This window comes from Pipistrellus hanaki (genome assembly GCF_964339955.1).
Source record: "Pipistrellus hanaki genome assembly, chromosome: 10".
In the NCBI taxonomy this organism is placed as follows: Eukaryota; Metazoa; Chordata; class Mammalia; order Chiroptera; family Vespertilionidae; genus Pipistrellus; species Pipistrellus hanaki.
Window position 1 is genome coordinate 35,717,574 of NC_140512.1, and position 22,861 is coordinate 35,740,434.

The window sequence follows — 22,861 nt, forward strand, 5'->3', positions numbered from 1 at the left end:
ATTTTATTCAATATATGATAAAGAAAAAAGAAATTTGTTGACTAATACACTGATATTTGAAATAATCTACAAAAATATAACATATAAACAGAAAATATTATGTACACATTCAGATAGATAATGAGAGAAAACAAAAATGTTAGAAATTAGCAGATGTTGACATTAATTTTGAGTCAAAGCCAATGTTATATTTTTTTCCAATTACTCAAATGTTTGTGCTCATCTCGCATCCCTGCAAAGCAACTGCCATCGGCAGCACTGTGAATGGTGTTATCCAAATGCATGAAGCTCTCAGTGTTTACTTAAATATTTGATTCCATAATTACAACCTCCCCTGTTAATATTTCACTTTTATGTTCTTTATAGGGGCACATTTATTGCTTGAGTACTTCTGAAGCTTGTTAGAAAAATATATATTGCATGTATGTGAACTGTTTTCCACTGTGCATATTGCTTCAGAAACATCCAATTCTGTATATGCCAAAATGCAACACACCTGAATTGCATTATATTTTGAAACATAATATTTTGAACAGTTCATTTTGTTCAGGTAACTGCAGTTGTATAACTGATCTATTTAATATTTTTGTTGATAGACTGTATAAGGCTAAAATATGTTTCATTTATAACATGTTTAAATGAATGAATGAATATGATCTTTGTATATTTTCTAATGGACTCAATTAAACAAGTACAAATAAAAGAGCAAAGACAATAAATGTTTTAACATTTGCAATTGGGTGACATAATAACCTACTATTATTAGAATAAAGTATAAAGAATATATTTTTATCCCCATATTTGTGTTGGTGACTTAATGATTAACCCATAATTTCTGAATACATAACAGGTATTTACTCTTGTTTTTTTGTTTTTGTTTTATTTCTAAATTTCCTAATAACCTAGACATTGGCAAAAGGCAATGGTGAAATATTTAATAGTCAAAGAGAGTTGCCAGAATTGAGCTAACTAGAACATGGTAGATGGGTTGAGTTCTGTACCTGGTCTATGGAGTTTAACTTTCACAGTAGAAATTATATAAAATAAAGTCTTTGAGCATTCTTACTAGTGATAATTTAAGACATAACTCTGGTAAACCTTTGGAATCATATTTTTGGCCTTGGAGATACACAATTATAACAAACTGAGCAAGTTACCTAATTTTCTAAATCCTAGGGATTTTAAATTTTTTAAATTTTTTTTTTTTTTTTAGTTTTCTCATCTATATAATGGCAATAAACTTGAAGGGTGGGTATAAGAATTAAAAGACAACAAACATATTAAACATTCTAGCACATATTTTAGAAATTAGAATATATTATAGTGAAGACCTCAAACCTGTCTTCCACTGTGTGAGCTCTAGCTGCAACCTGAAGACTGTATGGAACTTAAACCAGGGCTAAGACTGATGCTCAAAATGCCATGACTTCTTCACATTCTACTCATTATCTAAAATCTTACGCAACTTAGATTATTATCTTTTCCCTGCCCTATCTCCATCTCTTCCTTTCCTCTCCCTTCCCAGAAAAAAAATATATAAGCCTTATCTCTCCTGAAATAGTACCACTTTTGACAGTTGTGACTCATCATCAGAGGTTGAGCAATTGTAATCTCTTCCGTTTAGTTCTGACTAGCCAGATGTTTTATTTGCTGTCATCACTGGTCAGCTCAACTGAAAACAAGACATGCAATCCAAACTTATTGCCTAAGGGACATCGAGTGACTTTCAATTAGCAAGGTTAACAATGGGAAAACTAATGCTAAGTTATAAATGGTTAACTATGGAATGCTAGTTGACAATGTAGTTTTTTAAAACAAATCTTTCCAAATCTATCCAGTTTAACTTCAGATTTCATTGTTCAAAGCCAATTATTTCCACAGACAACTCTGTGAAGAAAAAAGCAACATAATCTATTTACTTAGAGAAGTTAAATGATGCATGTACCATCTCGGTCACACAGTACACAACAGTGACTGACATCAGCCCTTAAATCACACATGGAATTCACTCTGACTGCAAAGAGGTCTATTCTTTTTTATGTCAATTTACATCAGATAATGCCCCTCCGTTTTCAACTAACACTGAAAAGTAAACACACTCTGGTTAAGCAAGAAAAAAAATCAAATTTTCCAAGTTAGCCAATCACCAAAGCCAAGAGTTAGTCCACAAATGCACATTATTACATGTGTTTACAGAAAACAAGGCGACAAATAGTGGCTTCTGAATTTTTCCATTATTTTCTCTCCTTCCTTCATACTCACTGAAAAAAATTATAAGCTTTTGATTCAGTTTATAGGTACAAATCCCATCTCTATTACTTAATAGAGTTTTAGTCTTAGACAAAATACATTTCTCAGTGCCTGCAATTCTTCACCTATAAAATGGAAACGACAATTATAGCAACATCCTGAGAGACTTGTTGAGAGATGATTAAATGAGATAATACACTTAATGTTCTTTAAACAATGACTAGGATACAATGAATGTTTAATAGATGGTAATTATTAATACTCTAACATTATCCTAAAAACTTCATGCAGTCTACTCACCATGGAGACATTTCTAGCTGATAAGAGTAAGAGGAGAGTCATTTATTAAATCCCCTAATTATTAGAATCTCCTTAAATAGAGCCAGATTTTAGGTTTGTATTCTATAGTTGCAGGAATCAAACCTGTGACTCAGAAAGATCCCTCTAGCAGTATTGAAACAACCAACTGAAGTAAGTCCAGATGTGAGATTATGGCAATAGTCAAAACAAAAGATGTTGATAATTTTAATTTTACATACAGGCAACGGCAACTACTGTGCAAAGAATGGGAGACACATTAGATGTTTAAAAGAGACAAAAAAATAAAAATAATATGGGTGGTATCAAATAAATCAGACCATATCAAGTTCTATTTTTAACTTTCTGGAAGAAAGCTGCATCTTACTTTTTATGGTATTGTATTTCAGATATAACAATTATTACTAATTCAAATTTTACCTTGGTTCTCTCATTTTTTAAAAAAAAGTTTTAATATGGCTCACGGTAAAAGGTAAAGTGTTTACAGTTGGTAAAATATTACTAGCTTTATTAGTATATCAACTAGCCTATCCACATATTAATTAATATATTTATGTTTATTGATATTGTTCACGTCTCACAACAAAGGTATAAACTGGCATCATCTGACCTTCACAAGGCACATATGACACCAGTCATGCTTTCCCCCCCCCCCCATTATCAAGTTTGCAACTGCTAAAAATAATTGCACCTCAGGGCTATATTATGCACGGATTGTCACCCAAATAAATGACAATTTTTAGGAAGGAGTGAAAGGATAGGGATTTAGATAAGTTCTCAGGGAATGATGGCAACTGACATGATACCAATTACAAGACCACTGACTAATTAAGGCTATCAAACAAGTCCACACATTTTTGACATTGGCTTTTGAATCTTCTTTCAGTAAATGGGGGATGGGGGAGAATCCTTTCAGTATAGTTTTCACTACATTTTTGAAACTAGGGTTTGTCATTTAATAAATCATAAAGCATGGTAATTTTGCTGTGTTCATTTTTAACATGAAATGAGATAGCAACGGTATGCTTTTATGTTATTTTTCCTATCAAGGAACTCAAAAGGAGCTAAGAAAGTCATGTTTACAATAGACAGGCTGAAAACTTTTGTATGAGTCAAAATTAAGTTGCTATTAGACTGTTTTACCTATACGATGTTTAATGTTAAGTTTCCTGGTAACCAAAAAGCAAAAGCCTAAAGCTGATTCACAAAAGATAAAGACAGGGGAATTAGAACATACCACTATAGAAAATCACCAATTTACAAAGACAATGGGGGGAAAATGATGGAAATAAAATATAGCCAGAAAGCAATCATAAAATGTAATTAGAAAGACCTTACATATCAATAACTACTCTAAATGTATATAGATTGAATTCACCAATCAAAAAGCAGAGTGGCCCAGCCTTTTTTTTTTTTTTCTTCTTCTCAATGGTTGCAACTGATCTCCAGTAGGGGGTGTTCAGGAGGCAGCTGATTCAAGTTGCTGTTTCTCTCTTCCTCTCTCTAAAAGCAATAAAAACCTTCTTTTTTCTTTCCCTTTTATATTTTATTTTTATTTATTTATTTATTTATTTATTTATTTATTTATTTATTTAAAGTGCAGGGTGACTGGATGAATTTAAAGAGCAACTCAATTATATGCTGCCTACATGGGACTCAAGCTTTAAAAATGCACACAGATTAAAATTGAAGAATGAAATATATATATATATATATATATATATATATATATATATATATATATATATTTAATGCAAGTGAAAACCCAAGAAAGCAGAGGTAGCTATATTTGTATTGGACAAAACAGACTTTAAGAGGAAAACGGTAAAAGAAACAAGGTGGTCATTATATATGACTAAAGGCTCTGGTGCATGGATGGGGTCCCTCAGCCCGGCCTGTTCCCTCTCCAAACCAGGAATGTCAAAGTGGCAGGAAGCCAGGGAGGAGCCTCCGAGGGCCGGGCACAGCTCTGCTGCCACTCATCCCATCCCCACTGCACCTGCCACTGCCACCACTGCACTCACCAGCCATGAGCCTGGCTTCTGGCTGAGCAGTACTCAGGCTGTGGAAGTGCACTGACCACCAGGGGGCAGCTCCTGTGTTGAGCGTCTGTCCTCTGGTGGTCAATGCGCATCAGAGCAATCTGTCGTTTTGGTTGTGAAAGTCGCTTAGGCTTTTATTCTAGTACTAGAGGCCTGGTGCATGAAATTCATGCACCGGTGTGTGTAAGGGGGGTGTGTTCCTCAGCCCAGCCTGCACCCTCTCCAATCTGGGACTTCTTGACGGATGTCTGACTGCTCATTTAGGCCCAATCCTACTGGGCCTATAGAAACCTACCACTTTCTATAGTGGTAGGTTCCTCAAATGGGCAGTTGGACTTACCTCTTACAATCCAGGACTGCTGGTTCCCAACTGCTCCCCTGCCTGTCTTCCTGATTGCCCCTAAACGTTTCTGCCTGCCAGCCTGATCACCCCCTAACCACTCCCATGCCAGCCTGTTTGCCCCCTAACTGCCCTCCCCTGCAGGCCTGGTTATCCCTAACTGCCCTCCTCTGCAGAACTGTTCACCCCCAACTGCCCTCCCCTACAGGCTTGATCACCCCCAACTGCCCTCCCTTGCAGGCCTGGTCACTCCCAACTGCCCTCCCCTGCTGTCCATCTTGTGGCTGCTATCTTGTGTCCACACGGAGGCAGTCATCTTTGACCACAAGGGGGCAGCCATCTTGTGATTTGGAGTGATGGTCAATTTGCATATTACTCTTTTATTAGATAGGATATCTACATAAGTGGGTCAATTTATCAAGTAATATAACAAACAAGTATATATGCACTCAACATTGTAACACATAACTATATTAAACAAATTCTAACAGTTCTGAGGGAGAGATAGAAAACAATCCAATAACAAGGGACTTAAATAATCTATTGTCAGCAATGGATACACATCAAGACCAAAAATCAATAAGGAAACACAGGACTTAAACTACACAGGAGACCAGATGGACTTAACAGGCATTTACAGAAAATTCTATACAATAGTAGCAGAATACACAGTCTTCATAAGTGCACAGGGAACATTCTCCAGGATAGACCATATATTAGGTCACAGCACAATTCTTAGCAAATGAAATCATACCATGTATCATCTCTAACCATAATAGTGGGAAACAAATCAACAAGAGGAAAGCTGGAAAACTTACAAGCTTATAAAAACTGAAGGACACACTGCAAAAAGGTGAAAAGATCAAAGAAGAAATTAAAAAAGGGAAAACTTGTCTCAAAACTAATGAAAATGGAAGCACAACATGAAAACCTATGGGATGCTGCAAAAGCAGTTCTAAGAAAAGTTTATAGCAATAAATACTTTCTTTAAGAAACAAAGAAGGTCCCAAATAACCTAACTTTGCATCTCAAAAGAGTTTGAAAAGAAGAACAATCTAAGCCCAACGTGAGGAAAAGGAAAAAACAATGACCAAACTGGAAATCAATAAAATAGATACCAGAAATATGAACAACAACAACAAAATCACACAAAAACAATAGAACTAAGAGCTGGTGTTTTGAAAATATACACAAAATTAACAAAATAAAAACCACAATAAAATATCTATCACCTCATATCTGTTAGAATGGCTATCATCAAAAACACAAAAAAATAATAAATGCTGGCAAGGCTGTGGGAAAAAATGGAACCCTCCTGGTGGGAATGTAAATTGGTTCAGCCACTATGGAAAATGGCATGGAGGTTCCTCAATAAATTAAAAATAGAACTACCATATGATCCAGCATTCCCACTTCTGAGTATATATAGGAAGAAAATGGAAACAGGGTAATAAAAAAAAAAAGATCTGCATCCCCATGTTCATTGCAGCTTTATTCACAATAGCCAAAATATGAAAACAATCTAAGTGTCTGGCAATGATGAATGGGTAAAGAAGATGGAGTGTACACACAGGGTAAAGAAGATGGAGTGTACACACACACACACACACACACACACACACACACACACAGGAATATCATTCAGTCATGAGGAAGGAAGGACATGGTGAACCATGAAGACATTATGTGTGAGAAAAGTCAAACAAAAACAAATAATGACATTATTTTCAGAATTTAAAAATGTCAAAACATGCAGAGATAGAAAGGAAAATGGTGGTTACCAGAGGCTAAGGTGGGGAAATTAGGGAGATATTTAGGGAACATCTAGAAATCTAATGCACAGCTTACTGATTAGTCAATAATACTAATAATTTCAAAGTTGCTAAGAGACTAGATCTTAATTGTTCTCACCAAGAGAAAAACAAAAATAAGAATTACGTGGGAATCATATTGCAATAAATACATGTATCAAATCAACACACCCTACATCTTAAGTTTACTGTAACATGTAAATTATATATCAATAAAAAATAATTATTATTCTGGATATTATTGGAAAGGAATCCTACCCACCTCTAAGATTAAATTTTATGATTAGGAAGATCAAATCTAATGTGTACTTTCACTTATTAAAAATTGGGTTGTTGTTTTTTCTGAATCAATGTCATACTTCTTAAAACAGAGACCTATGCCCCAGCTGGTGTGGCTCAGTTGGTTGGAATATCCTCCCCTACAGGGGAAAGTCACAGTTTTGATTAGTGATCAGGGCACAAACCTAAGTTTCAGGTTCGATTCCTGGTCAGGATGTGTACAAGAGTCAACAGACTGATATATCTGTCACATTGATGTTTCTTTCTCTCTGTCCATCTCCCACTTACTCTTCTTTCCTTCCTCTCTAAAATCAATTTTAAAAATGGAGCCCTATGGTTATTCAGTACAATGCAATTTATTCTTAGTGGCATGCTAGTTCATTGCCCAGGCCAAGCTCCTTAAATTATGAGTGGAGGATTAAAGGGCAGAAGAGAAAAGCAAAAAATAGAAAAGGAATAAAAAGGAGATAGACTGCCAGGGAAACCGTGAACTCCTGCCTTAAAACAGAGACCTGATTGACAACAGTTGTCCACCAATGATGTGGAAGCAATGCTGCTGTTGATGGTTGGATACATGCTTTGTCCTCCTCCTAGAAAGCCCTGTCTGGGACCTTGGCAGCCAGCTCACTGTAGAAAACAGCCATCCTGCTCCAGACTAGACTATCTGCCTGGCGGACCCTCAAAATGAGAAATAATAAATATCTATTGTAGGCCCTGAGTGTGGGGATGCCTGGTGAGAACTGATACATGACATTAATCCACTGAGATCGTTAAATTAATTCAGCAGCCAGGTTTTCCTTGCCTAAAAAATAGAACCCATAACACAACTAACACAGCAAAGTGTCACAGCCCCATGGTTGAGAAATACTGGCCTCGCTGACAGGAGATCGAATTCTGTAGCTGAAGGTGCTGTTGGTAGAATTTCATGTCCGTGGCATAAAAACTATCTTGTGGGTGCCCTGGTTTTTAGAAACGGCTTCAAAGGCTGTGTTGAAAGAAAGGCCAACAGTCTGCTCTGCTTCTACTGGCCTACATGTGTTAAATATAGCTCTTTCGTTTCAGGGAAGTTTTCCTTTCAAAAAGAGGCCCACCTGAATATAAAGTTTTATAAAGACGTGAATGTCATTAATTTTGTCCAACTGCAGTAAGTATTTTTAAGCCAAAGACTCAGAGAAGTAGGGTGGTTTAAGTTCATGTGAGTGGGAAGTCAGAGAAGGAACGTGGACAATGGCTTCTGAAACCCTGAAGGGCTAACATTCCACTAACCAAATGACTAAGCATCTGCAGTTTGATCTTTTCCATTTAATCAACCAAAGCATTTATTACACAATCATCATTGCCACCCACAAGTAGTTCCTATTCTGTGTATGTACCTTTTTAAAGGAGGAAGCCAATCTAAATGTATAAAATAGTAGGACTGACGTAGCATTTTTACCAATCTTTTAGTCTCAATTACCACTGTGTGTTTATTAAGGGAAGCAAAATTATTTCCTCCACTTCTTCCTTTTTTAAAAATAATTCATTCCTTTCTTATATATTCTATACATATATTTTGAGTGTGTGGGTTTAAAAAATATATTTTTTATTGATTTCAGAGAGGAAGGCAGAGGCAGAGAGAAATAGAAACATCAATGATGAGAGAGAAACATTGACTGGCTGTCGCCTGCACACCCCACAATGGGGATCGAGCCCAAAACCCACATATACCCTGACTAGGAATTGAACCTGTGACCTCCTGGTTCATAGGTCGATGCCAGTGGGGTGAGTGTTTGTTTTTAATGTAATCAAATAGAAAGAGTGGGAACTTTACCCCAATATCAAGCCATCATTATGTTGAATTGCCCACACACAAACATACAATTTGAGTATTGTAAATGAGCTCTATTAATTTTGCAAAGCAAGAACAAGTCAATAGTACTTGCTTACAAGTTCAAGGCTAATGAGTGCACTTTATTTTTCCCTTTCTTTTACTCTGCAGTAAGCAATGAATTCTCTGATGAAATGGGTTCAAAAATAACTATTGAACAGATGGTAAAATGATATATAAAAACAAAATCCCCTTTTTCTATGACAAGGAACCTCCTATCTCATGGTAAAGCCCATTATCTGGTTTGCTGAAGGTGAATCTTTATCAAACAGCCTTAAAAGTGAACGTGCAACCTTTTACTCACTCTGCTATTTCAAATGTTGATCTCACCCAGAAACTCCCTCACTAATACACTCCCAAATTTTGTTTACCCAAATACATGGGCACTCTGTGACCCAGTCAGGCTGGCATGAAACTAATCATCATAATTAGGTTAATCAAGTTAAAGATAGGGAGATGTATGTGTTCTTGTTTTTTGAAATTTCCACTTCTCCATTTATTCAACAAACATTTGTTGAACGCCTTTAGTTACCAGGTACTGTTCTCCATGATAGAGACAGAAAGGTAAATATAAACGAGACTTCAGTCCATGGGGCTTACATCCTAGCTAGGAGGAGATGACACATGCCCCTCAACATCTGTTGTGCAAACAATTAAATAGGCAGATAGCAGAGCATGGCAGGTGGATCCCAAATTGACTACATGGCCAGGGAAGCTCCTCTAAGAAGCTGACATTTGGACTGAGATCTGAATGGCAAGAAATGGATGTATCCATTCTTAATATGGTATTTTCCATGTGCAGAGTATCCTGAGGACTTTCAAGCTCTGGGATATTTGCTTAAAAATTCTGAAACTGTAAAATATCCTAAATGATTTATCAACTTTGATGTAAATTGACTTTTATCAAATTACTAGAGGCCCAATGCATGAAAATTCATGCACTGGAGAGGGGATCCCCTCATCCCAGCCTATCACCTCTCACAATCTGAGAGCCCTCAGGGGCAGGAGGTGACCTCGGAATCAGGGGAAGGTGTAGCCCCATCACACCACTGCTGCTGCCACTGCCAGCAGTGGAAGCCTCACCCAGCCCTGGTTATCTGAGCCATGGGTGGCCCTGGGTGGTTGGGAAGCGACCATCCAAGGCTCGCCTGCACCTCAGGACAGCCCTGGGCAGCTGGGGGGCTGAGGGCAGGCTGGCTGCACTGTATACCTGCGGCCTTCCCCTCCTCTGGCTGGGCTGAAAGGACTGGGGCTCTCCGGCAGGGCTGAGGGGACTGGGCATCACCATCTTGTGATTACGGGTGCTGCCATCTTTGTGGCAGTGTTACAGTCCATTTGCATATTCCCTCTTTATTAGATAAAAATTACTACTATTTGGAGTAATTCTATGTATGTATTAGTAATAATGAATTAAGTAATTTATCAATTATATCTCCATAAAGTTTATATCACTTTGGTTCTCAACTTTTCTTTTACATCCCAGACACATAGAATCTAAAAAGGCACAACTATTTTTCTAAGGAATATTTCAATAAGTGTATAGGATCAAGTTATAAAGCAGTCCACTAGCTTTGCATGAAGTATATGTTTACCTGGGAATGGGGGGGACACCATGGAAAAATTGATGACTTATGAGTGGAAAAACATGAAAATCAATCCAAATTGTGCAACTTAAAAAAGTGAACATGCCCATTTCCCTACACGGGATAAAGAAATATGCACACAAATAACTTGACACAGGAGTAATCACACTGATCGGTTAAAAAAAATACATTTTGAAAAGGCTTACCAGAAACCATCCAAGATAGAGCACACTTTTTAAAGAGTCATACATTTAAGCCCCTTGGCTTCCTCAGAATTGTTAATAAGGAACTTTCTACATGTTAGATAAATTTGGACAGTATGCTCCTCCCTGGTATCCATAGACATCTTCACACATTTCAAAGGTAATGACATTGATGCAGACCTTTCTTTATATGACAAGTAAGAATTGATACCGCTCCTGCCTTGGAAAAAGATGTGGAAAATTCCTTAGGTTCAGCTTCAGCTATGATTTTGGAGATCAGATGCCACTTTTACTACATTTGGTCATTTAAGCCTTAGCAGACTGACAAGGCAAAAATGACCATCACCTCCTTTCCACAGATAAGAAAACTGAGAATCAAAAATAGATCAGAAAAATAGTAACTTGGTAGTAGAGCAGCCTTACAGATACCACCTTTAGTTGCTAGAGTAATGCCTCTCCACACACCCACCATAGAAAAGATAGCCACATCCTACTCATTAAAACCTGTGGCAGCGGGGGGTTAAGATGGCAGATGGAATTAAAGTTGCTAATCAACCAACCTTGAAATAGGTAAATTATCCTGGATTAATTAAAGTGGGTCCAATGTAATCACAGGGCTCTTAACAGAGGAAGGGGGAGGCAGGAGGTGGGAGAGGGAAACTAGACGATGCGGAGACACTGGCTTTGAAGACGGAGGAAGACAAGTCAAGGTGAATGGCAGCCGTTAGAGAATGAGAGGGGCCAGATTCTCCTCTGAAACCTCCAGAAAGGAATGCAGCCCTGTCAATTCCTTGATTTTAGACGTCATATCTGTGTTATCTTTCCAACCCACAGAACGATCAGAAAATGAGTTTGTGATGTTATAGGACATTACATCTATGTTAATTTGTGACAGCAGGAATAGGAAAGTAATGTACCACCATAACCGAGTGAAAAGTTTCACATCCCCAAGTGCTCCTGTTATGATGCGCTGAGGAGGGCATTCCATCATCCCTGTGGCATTCTACTCCAAAACTTATCTCCCCCGCCCCCCACCCCCGCCCAGTGTAATCATGAGAAGACTTAAGATGAATCCAAATGGAGGAACACTACTTAAATAGTATTCAAGGGCATGAAAAATAAGAAGCTGCCACCAACCTGAGGCTGTACGGATAAATGCACTGATGTATGTTTTACTGGGTCTTGGAACAGAAAAAGGAAATTAATTGGAAAACTGATTAAACATGAATAAGGTCTCTAGTCTAGTGAAGAGTACTGGGGCAATGTCAAGTTCTGAGTTTTGACAAATGTACCATGCTTATGTTAACATGGGGAAAAGCAGAGTAAAGGAGAGATGAAACTCTGTTCTCTGTAATTATTCTGTAAATAAAAAATTATTCCAAAAAAGTTTATAAAAATCTATAATTATTCATATATGTTATATACTTATGTATAAGAACATATATTTCAATTATAAATACTTATATAGCACATGCCATATGGAAATGTAGTAGATATATTACATATATGTATATATATCGTGTATGTTATATATATACACACACATATATATACCATATATGTTACATAAATAACATAAACACAAGCCTGAGGAGTCAAGAACCCACATCCTCTATTTCTATGTTCTATTTCCCCTTTTCCTCCCCAGTTTATTGCTCAGTCTTTAGTGTCATCATCTGCCCAGACTCACCTTGCCTGATCTATCCATACCATCAATTCAATTAAAGTCAAGATTATCTAGAATAAAGAATAAGGTACATAACTTGCTTAAAATTTCCCTTGCCTCTTCTGTTGGGCAAGAACCTCAGGGGAACATTTCAGCAGAACACTCATCAGTTGTTCAGGTGTGTTTTTAATATGCTGATACATCAAGATGAGCAGAGAGAGTTTGGGATGATTCTCTGGTCAACTTTACCATTTTATTTTTGTCTTGGGTCTGTCTGGGTCTAATCAAGATTTTGTTGTTTGTTCCCCAGACTTCACATCCTTGGGTATGCCTGGCACAAATGGCATTAACTGGGCCTCTGTCCTCTGCCTCCCTGACCAGGTGATTTAAGATACTATTCTCTGGTTAGGGAGGAGAGGAATAAACCATTTGCTCTCAGGTGCCCTTGGTTAGGGAAGATAAGGTCTTGCAATTTATTAGCTATCTATAAGTTATTCTGATTGTTTGACCTTGTCTAATTATTTTGCCTCAGTTTCCACTTGCCCAGCAATTTTCCTAATGTCTTACTATACTGCCTTAGTTACAGCAAATTATCTTTTTAAAATGAAGATAGCACATTATCTTTCTAAAATAACAAGAAATTAAAATATTTTTAATTCTTTCTTAAAATAATAAGAAATTAAAATTTTTAAAAATTTAAAAATGTGAAAGATAAAAAATGGAAGCTCATTTCAGAAGTATTAGTTGTGTAAGAATAGAACACCCAGGCCAGTAACCTCCAAGAGTAAGCTTTCTTCTACTAGAACTCACATTCCTGTAGTTAACTCTGCTCATAGAGGGCAAGAGAATAGAATTCTGTGTGCAAATATTTTTTGTGAAAGTTGATATGCAATACATCTTTATATATTTACTCTAACTGCAATTATTTAATAGTCAACTATAACAAATAACCCCAGAATGTGTTTTCCTTTTCTGGTTAATTGAACAGCAACTGAATGAACTGTGAAGCTCTTCATGCTTTTCCTTGCCCAGAATTACAGAAATTGTCTTACCAGGCCTTTGAAAGGCTATGATTTCCAATACATCAAAGAGTGAATCAAATTCTTCCCATTCCGTATCTAAAAATGTGAGCTACTTAGAAAGATCTTAAAACAGGGAATTCCAAAAAGGGTTATGTGGGAGTATGATGAAAAGAATTAATCTCCAACATTTATAGGGAACTCCTACAACTTAACAAAAGGAAGATAAACAGCCCAATCAAAAAATGGACAACGGACCTAAATATATACTTTTCAAAAGAGAATATAAGGAAGGCCAAGAGACATATGACAAGATGCTCAAAGTCACTAATCATCGGAGAGATGCAAATCAAAATGACAAGGCCTGTCAGAATGGCTACCATTAACATATCAACAAATGGCAAGTGCTGGTAAGGATGTGGAGAAAAAGGACCCTCCTGCACTGCTGGTGGGAATGCAGACTGGTGCAGCCACTAAGGAGAACAGTATGGAGTTTCCTCAAAAAAACTAAAAATGATCACACTCTTAGGAATATACCCCGAGAAACTAGAAACACCAATCAGAAAGGATATATACACCTCCATGTTCATAGCAGCACAACGATCTCACTCATTTGTGGAATGATCAACATAAACAGATGAACAAAAACAGATCCAGAGAGGGAGAAGCATCAATCAGACCATCAAAACTCAGAGAGAAGGCAGGGGAGAGCAGGGGTAATGGAGAGAGATCAACCAAAGAACTTGTATGCATGCATATAAACCTAACCAAAGGACACAGACACCAGGGGAGTGAGGGCATGAGCAGGGAGGGGGAGGGCATGGGGGCATAAGGACACATATGTAATATCTTAATCAATAAAGAAAAAAATAAAATAATGAAAAAAAGAAAGAAGTAGGAGGAGGTGGAGGAGAAAATGAAGGGGGAGGTGGAGAAAGAGGAGGCAAAGATGGAGGAGATTGAGAGTACACTGTAGGAGGAGATTGAGCGTACACATTAAATATCTATAAGGAGATTAGAAATGAAGATTTTAGAAACTTTGTATTCCAGTGCTCTTTCTAATTCTTACATCTCTGCAAAGCTGCTAACAAATCCCACTCTCCTAATAGTTATACTTTCATCTTGTCTTTAAATATAAACAGGAGAAACTGTCAAATGCCATCTTCTTACCAAAATCAAGCTATATGTCTACAGTAGAGCATTCCCCAGATTTTCTAGTTTAGTAAACATTGCCTAAAAAGGAATGATTCTGGTCTAGCATTAATTCCTGGAAAATTTATCCTATGACCACTGCATTCCTTTCTAAGGATTTTCCAAGTAACTATTTAATAATGCATTTGAGAACTTGACCAGGGGATGATGTCATGCTCACACAACAATTCTAGTTTGGAGTTATCCTTTGATATTTCAATCTTAGACAACAGTGTGTTAATGACTTCCCATTGGTAAACAATCCCAATGGCAAAGGCCAAAAAAACTAGTTCTGCATGAATTTTTCACTGTTTTGCAATATGAAGATTATTTTCTTAGTATGAAAAGGTATTTTCAAAATAGAACTCCCATCCACATAAAACACTGGGTGCTTCCAAGTCAGGGGGTTAAGTCCTGCTGCTTTCTTTCTTTTTTTTAAAAAAATTCTTTATTGATTAAGGTATCACATATTTTTCCTCATTCCCCTATTTCCATCCCAAACCCATCCCCACATATGCCCACACCCCCTTGTTGTCCATGACCACTGGTTAGGCTTATACACATGCAAGTCCTTTGGTTGTTCTCTCCCCCTTCCCTTCGCCCTCCCCTACCTTCTCTCTGAGGTTTGACAGTCTGATCGATGCTGGTCACCCATGGATTTTACAGACTTTCCAATGGAGTGCTACCCCTACTGCACAAATGTAATGAATTCACTCATTCAACAAATGCTTACTAAGAAAAAAAGTTCTTACTTAATTACTACATACTAAACATTGAGCTGAACACTGAGGAGACAGGAAAGGCAAAATCTGAGCCAACAGAGTTAACTTTGTTTGTTTGTTTATTTATATATCTATCTATCTATTTATCTATTTAATATTTATTTATTTTTGGCCATCACCAAAACAAATTTTAATTAATTGAAAGAAGTTTTCTAAGCAATTGTAAATCAATAGGTTAGAACCAAAGCATGGTGTTCATTATTAACAGTAACACAAAGGACCGCATATTCCATCCATTACAGGACTTCTCAGAGCCTTGAATATGCACTGTGAACTGGCCACATTTACATGGCCAGGGGTTCCCCTTTTCCCCTTGAGAACTCTATTACCACTGAGCTACTCAAAGGAAATTGTAAGACAAGCAATGAATAAGCTTAAGAGTATACAATGCAGACCATATGCACAAGAGAACCAACATAAGGATCTTACAGGAGAAATAAATTTGAATAAATTTGTTTTTATACTAATGTGAGTAGCTTCAGAATCTATTTTATATATGTAAATTGATTCCCAAATTTAAAAATCCTATATACAAAACTGAATGGAGACTTTCCACATCAGATTTTTTTCTTTTTGTAAATTATTTTAAACTCTTCAAATAAAACCCAATGGTATTCCCTAAACGATTCTCAGCCTCTAGTCTAGAGAACACTTATATAGAAACCCTTAGAATGGTCATTAAAAATTGTACATTTTTTAATATATTTTTATTTATTTCAGAGAGGGAGAGGGAGAAAGAAACATCAATGATGAGAGAGAATCATTGATTGGCTGCCTCTTGCACACCCCCTATTGATCAAGTCTGCAACCCCATCACGTGCCCCGATGAATCGAACTGTGATCTCCTGGTTCATAAGTCTATGCTCAACCATTGAGCCATGCTGGCCAGGCAAAAAAAAAATCTAAATTTCTTAACCTTCAATCAGAATCTTTGGTAGTGATATCCATAAAATTGCATATTTTAAATAATTCTTCTAGTGATTCATGTGTACAACAAAATAGGAGAGGCACTGAACTGCAGTCCAATCTGTCCACTTGTTCCCTTATTTTAAGAAACATCTTTTTATAGTGCAATATTTTGAATTTCCCGGGCAATGGGATAAAATGGCACTAGAACTAATAGGAAACCACAGGTGACTGAGAAGCACTATTGTGTCAAGTGTGGTACCATTATTAAAATTCAAACCTTTAAGAGGGGGAATGGTGGGGGGCAATAAGCAATAACAAAGATGGCTAGTTTGGGATTAATTTCTATCTCATTATTGCAAATTGGAAAGCTAAGAAGTCAGAGGAAGGAAGATAATGAGCTTGACCGTAATGAGATGTTATTTCTAAGCATCTTTAATATTTATTCCTTAAGAAGTTAAAAATTAGTTTCTGGAATGCAAGAAGATTCTGGGAAAATGGCATCCTGAACTTCAATTCCTGGGCCCCTGTCCTTCCCTCAGCTCCACGTAAAGGAGACTTAACATATAAATTAATCTGGATAGTAAAAGCACAGTTAGGTATTTCACTATTGATAATGTCCCAGGAGAACCAATGTTATCAACAAAACTTAAGGCTACTGAGAGGTGAGGTGGCAGATGCTGGTAGACTCTACTTTAGAGGTCGGGAGGCAGATAGCTACTCTTTGGTTTCTTTTGAGGGTGGCCTATTTAATCCATTAAAACAAATCTAGAAGACAGTATACTCTTTAACTGAGTCATCTGTGGCTCATTGATCAAAATGAGCCACTTCTCTTTCGCTTGGTGCTAAACAGAACTAAACAAAGAACATCTCCCTGTTTCCCGGGAGAACACTCACAGTTTTCCGCCTCCCCACCTGCAGAAGGTTCTCAGGATTGCCACAAAGAAGTCAGCAGGTCTGTCTGTTTTGTGCTGAGGTTTCTTATACCTGGGGGCGGGAAGTGAAAATTACAAATCACCAATGTAAACACCATAAAGACATTGACTGTAAGAAGAAAACTGAAGCTACCCAAAAGAAAACAGTCAAAGGATGTGAAAAAAACAATACAGAAACACCCACTTAATAAATCCTCTAGCATGGGCATACAAGAAGACATGTACTGAAATGTGCATTTCATTCTTACCCAAAAATGGAAGTAACCCATTTTTAAAATTATTGTGTATTCATGTAGCTAATATGGAGTGAAACTGAATTAAATAGAAACATGAGTCAATATGGATAAATCTCAAAAACCTAATATTACATGAGAAAAAGCAAAGATACAGATTATAAATGCACAACGATGATATGTTCACAATTCTATAAGAACCATATAATACATACACGGTGGGTCAAAAGTAGGTTTATAGTTGTTCGTATGGAAAATACAATAATTAATAATAATACAAGAATAAGCTGTTTTTGCATAGTCTCAAGTGTAAAACCACATTGTCTCCACTTTATACTTATGCATTCATATAGAGAGACAAAATCTGCATAGAAATAACAAACTGAAGAGATAATAATCTCTGAAAAAGGAAACAAGAAAATATGACCAGAGAACTTAGTGATTTCAGACTTACTACTGACACTCTAATATTTTATTTTTACAAAATAAACCATAATAGGGGGTAAGGGAAAGAAAATAAGGGAAAATTAAGATTTCAGTAATGTGTTCAAAGATGTTTATTATATAAATTTTTTCTATATGCTTAAAATGTATTATTTCATTCAAGGTGGATATAGGAGACCTCAGCTTTGCAGAGTAACAACTCAAACTTTGAATTAGGAAGAAATTCACCAAATCTCAATTTTGATAAACGATAAAGTCACATCTAGATCGGCTGATGAAATAACTGTACTCCACAGCTAAAGTCAAAATTTTACAAGCTTTGGGACAGAAAGAATACACTAAGGCAAAGATAGACCAGAAACAGATTTCTGAACTTTGACTCTGGACAGCAAAGTATATCATTTATAATCTGTGTTGAGGAAAAGAAGTGTTGATTTCAAAATTCTACTCTTGGCAAAGATAAAATTACTATCTGAAAGCCAACGCACTTCTGGTTTCCTGTTCCACAAATACAGTCCGCCCTAATAATAAGTGAGAAGCTGAACAAACTGGAAAAAAGCAACAACCTTGCATGGCAAACGTCAGCCCCAAGACCGGAGAGGAGAACGGAGTCCTGGCGTCTGGCTCCCCGAGCAGAGAGATGCACCCGCGGAAACCTCCCCAGAACCCAACAGGCCGGGAAGCGAGGCAAGGACACTGAGTTAAAAACTCAGGGGGGGACACGTTCAGAAGGGGCCCACAAAATTGTGACATGTACCTCCAGCAGCTGCCCGGATTCCCACAGCGGAGAGCGGAGAAAAGCACTCCTCCAGCGCCGGCCGGGGAGGGGAAGAAACCCCCTTAAATAGGCTGTTTTCTTACCCAGGCCTGCGCACAGGGGAAGCTGGTTAACCGGAGCCCACGTGCAGGTGCATCAGAGCCTGCCTGCGCTGGGGGAGGGAGCACAGCCCAGCCCTTAGCCTTCCAGGTGGGAGAAGGCTCCAGGCCTCTCCAGCCGAGGAAAAGAGAAAAAGCTGAGAAGCCCTGATGAGGTTTGCAGCTGAGGTCTGGGGGCTCCATCAGAGTGATACCTGCCTTGGCCTGTTTGGTTCAGTGGATAGAGCGTTGGCCTGCAGACTGGAGGGTCCCTGGTTAAATTCCAGTCAAAGCCACATCTCTCTCTCTCTCTCTCTCTCTCTCTCTCTCTCTCTCTCTCTCTCTCTCTCTCTCTCTCTCTCTCTCTCTTAAAAAAAAAAAGGAAAAAAAATCAATGGAAAAATATTCTCTGGTGAGGATTATATTTTTAAAAAAGTGATACCTAATGATATGATTAGATATGGGTAAACAAAATTCAGTAACAGTGATATATATGTACTCAGTGATACATATATACTCAAACTCATATGGTTGGAAATTATAATAAAAGTATTAAGTAATGATTCTCAAAATATAAAATCGGGAATAACTATTTCAAACTACTAAAATTCAGCAACTGGGGCAGTAAATGCTACAGAAAATATTTATACAATTTAATATCAAATATTTGTTAAACTGTGAAATAATGAAGACAGACCAAAGAAAAGTAGAAATACATGAGATTGCCACTATCATTATATTTATCAAAATTTCTTTAAATAAAATAGAGACAATTTTTTAAAAGCAGCATAAATATACAAAATTGAGGGGAAAAAAATAGTATTTTTATTTCCTGATTTCCTGATTGGTTTTGGAAAAGAAAATCAAAAAGTTTCTTCAGAAAATTTAAAAACTTAATAAGAGAAATGCACTGAAGCTGAATAAATTTGCAAAGGTCAATAGTTTTTTCTTTGTAAGTTTACCAAACAGTTAAAAACAGAAAGAGGGCTTTGGGTAGTATGGACATTTTGATGATGTTGGTTCTACTAATCCACAAACACAGTATATTCTTCCACTTGTTTATATCTTCCCCTATTTCTTTTTCAATATTCTGTAGTTTCCTGAGTACAAGACTTTTACCTCCTTACCAAGGAACTGGTGGAAAGGGAATGCTAATACACTGCTGGTGGGAATGCAAACTGGTGCAGCCACTGTGGAAAGCAATATGGAGTTTCCTCAAAAACTTAAATAAGGAACTGCCATTTGACCCAGCGATCCCACTTTTAGGACTATATCCTAAGAAGCCCTAGACACTAATCAGAAAGAATATATGCACCCCTATATTCATAGCAGTGCAATTTACAACAGCTAAGATGTGGAAACGATCCAAGTGCTCATCAGTGGATGAGTGGATAAAACAGCTGTGGTACCAATGAAAGTATACCATGGACAGGGGCAATAGGGTGGTGAAGATCTGGGGGGGAGGGTAAGAGTTGGTAAGTGTGTGTGGGGAGGGGGGGAACAGGAGATATCTGTAACACTATCAACAATAAAAAATATATTTTAAAAAGGCTGTGGCACATTTACATTGTGGAATACTATGCAGCTGTAAAAAAAAGAAGGATCTCTTCTTCTTTGAAACAGCATGGAAGGACCTGGAGAATATTATGCTAAGCAAAATAAGGCAGTCAGAGAAAGACAAGTATCACATGATCTCACTCATATGTGGAATCTAATGAACAAAAAAACAAACTATAGAACCATGGATCCCAATCTCAGAGGGAAGGCAGGGTGAGTGAGTTGGTGGGAAGATATCAGCCAACCCAGGTATGCGTACCCCATGGACAAAAAAATAGGGTGGAGAAGGCCTTGGGTGGGGATGGGGCAGGCTACAAGAGTTCAATAGGGAAAAAGGGAACATCTGTAATAGTTTCAATGATAAAGGTTTTAAAAAATAAAAAAGAGGAAGGAAATCACAATGTCAATTGCTGACTATCAACTTGTTAAGACTAAAATCAAGCAAATATTAAAGTCACCTTAATGTATTATAGAAGTTACTTCTAATTCTATTAATCTGTGGCTATTAGTGGTTTTCTATCTCACAATCAAAAATTTAAAGTCCTTAAGTCTAAATTGAATGATAGGTACAATACATATAGAAACTTCTATAATATCTCATAAAAAATTGGGTGGGAAGATGCAAAGTAATTAAAATATGTTCTTTTCTAATTATTTCACAAATTTAATGCAGTACTAATCAAAATTCTTAGAGAATTTGGTGGGGAGAATATATAAAAATTGATTTTAAGTTTCTTATAAATAAGTATATCAATAAAAGTTGCTTTTAAAGTGTTTTTAAAAAAAAAACAAATGAGGAGCTATTAACTCTACATATAGTTAAGATTATTCTAACTCTATTCAAAGCTGCATGAACTTGACCCAAGAATAAATAGCTAAATTACTAAATGAACTAGAGAGGCTAGAAATAGATTTAATTGTACTTGGGAGGGTAATAAGTTCTAAATGTGGCATTTTAAATGAATAAGAAAAAAGGTCTTTAATTTGCTATATTTTTCTTGTGCAGTAGCTATCCACCCCAATATAAACCAAATTGATCACTTCTTCACAATAGTCAGTAACATATTCTAAATGAAATAAAGTTGTAGGTGCTCAAAAAAAAAAAAAAAAAAAAAAGCAGTTCACTTAAAAAGAAATAAATTTAGGAAAATATTCTTGTAAACTGTTACCAGGCCAGAAACTCAAAACTAGAAAAGGAAATAATTACATATTTGACAACTTTTTTAAAAAATTGTATTTAAAAAGATACAATTATTAAAAGAGACTGGGAGAAAATTATGGCAAAATGTGAAAACAAAAAAAAAATTTAATCTTCATAACAAGAGAAGACAAACCAACAGAAAAATAAACACAGAGTATGAGCAGGCATTTTTAGAAGAAAAATGGCAAATGGCCAATAAATCTGAAAGAACACTTACTGTGATCATCAGGGAATTCAATGAGATACCATTTTTTGTACATCAAATTTGTAGACACAGAAAGAAAACACTCAACAGTCCACATGGAAAAGTAGGCACTCCTCCTGTGGGTAAGATTCTAAACCTCGACAACTTTTTAAAATCTACAAAGTTTAAAAGACACACACTTTGAACAAGCAAATTTCCTTTTGAGGATTTATCACACAGGTATAAATGTACAAAGTTTATAATTGACTTTCAGTTATATTTAGAGTAATGCTATATATTTACGGTATATTTTTATGTACCATATGTACCATATCCCTTCCCAGTTGGAAAAAAAGAAAATAGAGGCACAAACAGGACAGTCATCAAATGGTGAACAGCTGACCACATGCTGGTACATTTTAAAGACTATCAGAAAGATATTAAAGGGGAGGAAAATGTCTCTACTCTCTTAGGGTCTCTGACTATCCCCAAGATTTAAACTGACTTAACACAGAGAAACAGGAGAAAAGCACACCATTTTTAAAAATTGTACATGTACATGGGAGCCTTCACAAAATAAGGACGACCCAAAGATGTGACCAGTACAGGAAACTTTATACCTTCTTGATAAAAAACATTAAATTTGTGAATTGATAATATTAAGGGGTTTGAGTTAGGGGTAGTAAATGGACTATAATGATTAGTTTAACAAAATTTGCTTGTACAAATATCTTGGCCCTGCATTCCTCATCTCTGGTGATAAGACTAATTCCCTTCCTCCTGAATTTCACATGAAAGTTTTACCAAAACGTCTGCTCTCAGGAAGAAAAACACACCACTTTCATAATAACTGCTTTCATGTTGGTTATTTATTAATTCTAAATAACCAATATGTCAAAAAGGCTTAATTTGGGAGGCAGATTTTGGGTTCTTTCATTACTTAAAAAAATTACTTAGGTTTATATGAATTGATAAGTAGCTATATTTGGATTTAAGTGGGAAAAGGTTGCGATATAATTTTTATCCAATGATTACATTAAAAATAAAAGTGAGGAAACAAATATATTTGAATATTTGTTTGTGAAATTTCATTTAAGCTTAAATCAAAATGTGAAAAAAACTCACACAGCAGTATCATTGTTTTCCTAGGATATGGCAGGGGTATCAAAGAGAATTGAGACAAAGGGAGTTTTCT

General features: G+C 36.5%; 1 long non-coding RNA gene across 1 annotated transcript in view; it reads right to left on the reverse strand.

Moving 5' to 3' along the window:
* Positions 1–17,195, reverse strand: part of LOC311628770 — a 70,233-nt gene extending 53,038 nt beyond the window's left edge. The window contains exon 1 of the long non-coding RNA XR_014796067.1: positions 17,155–17,195. This is a non-coding gene — a long non-coding RNA (uncharacterized lncRNA). The remainder of the gene's footprint in view (positions 1–17,154) is intronic.
* Between the last annotated feature and the right edge of the window lie 5,666 nt (positions 17,196–22,861).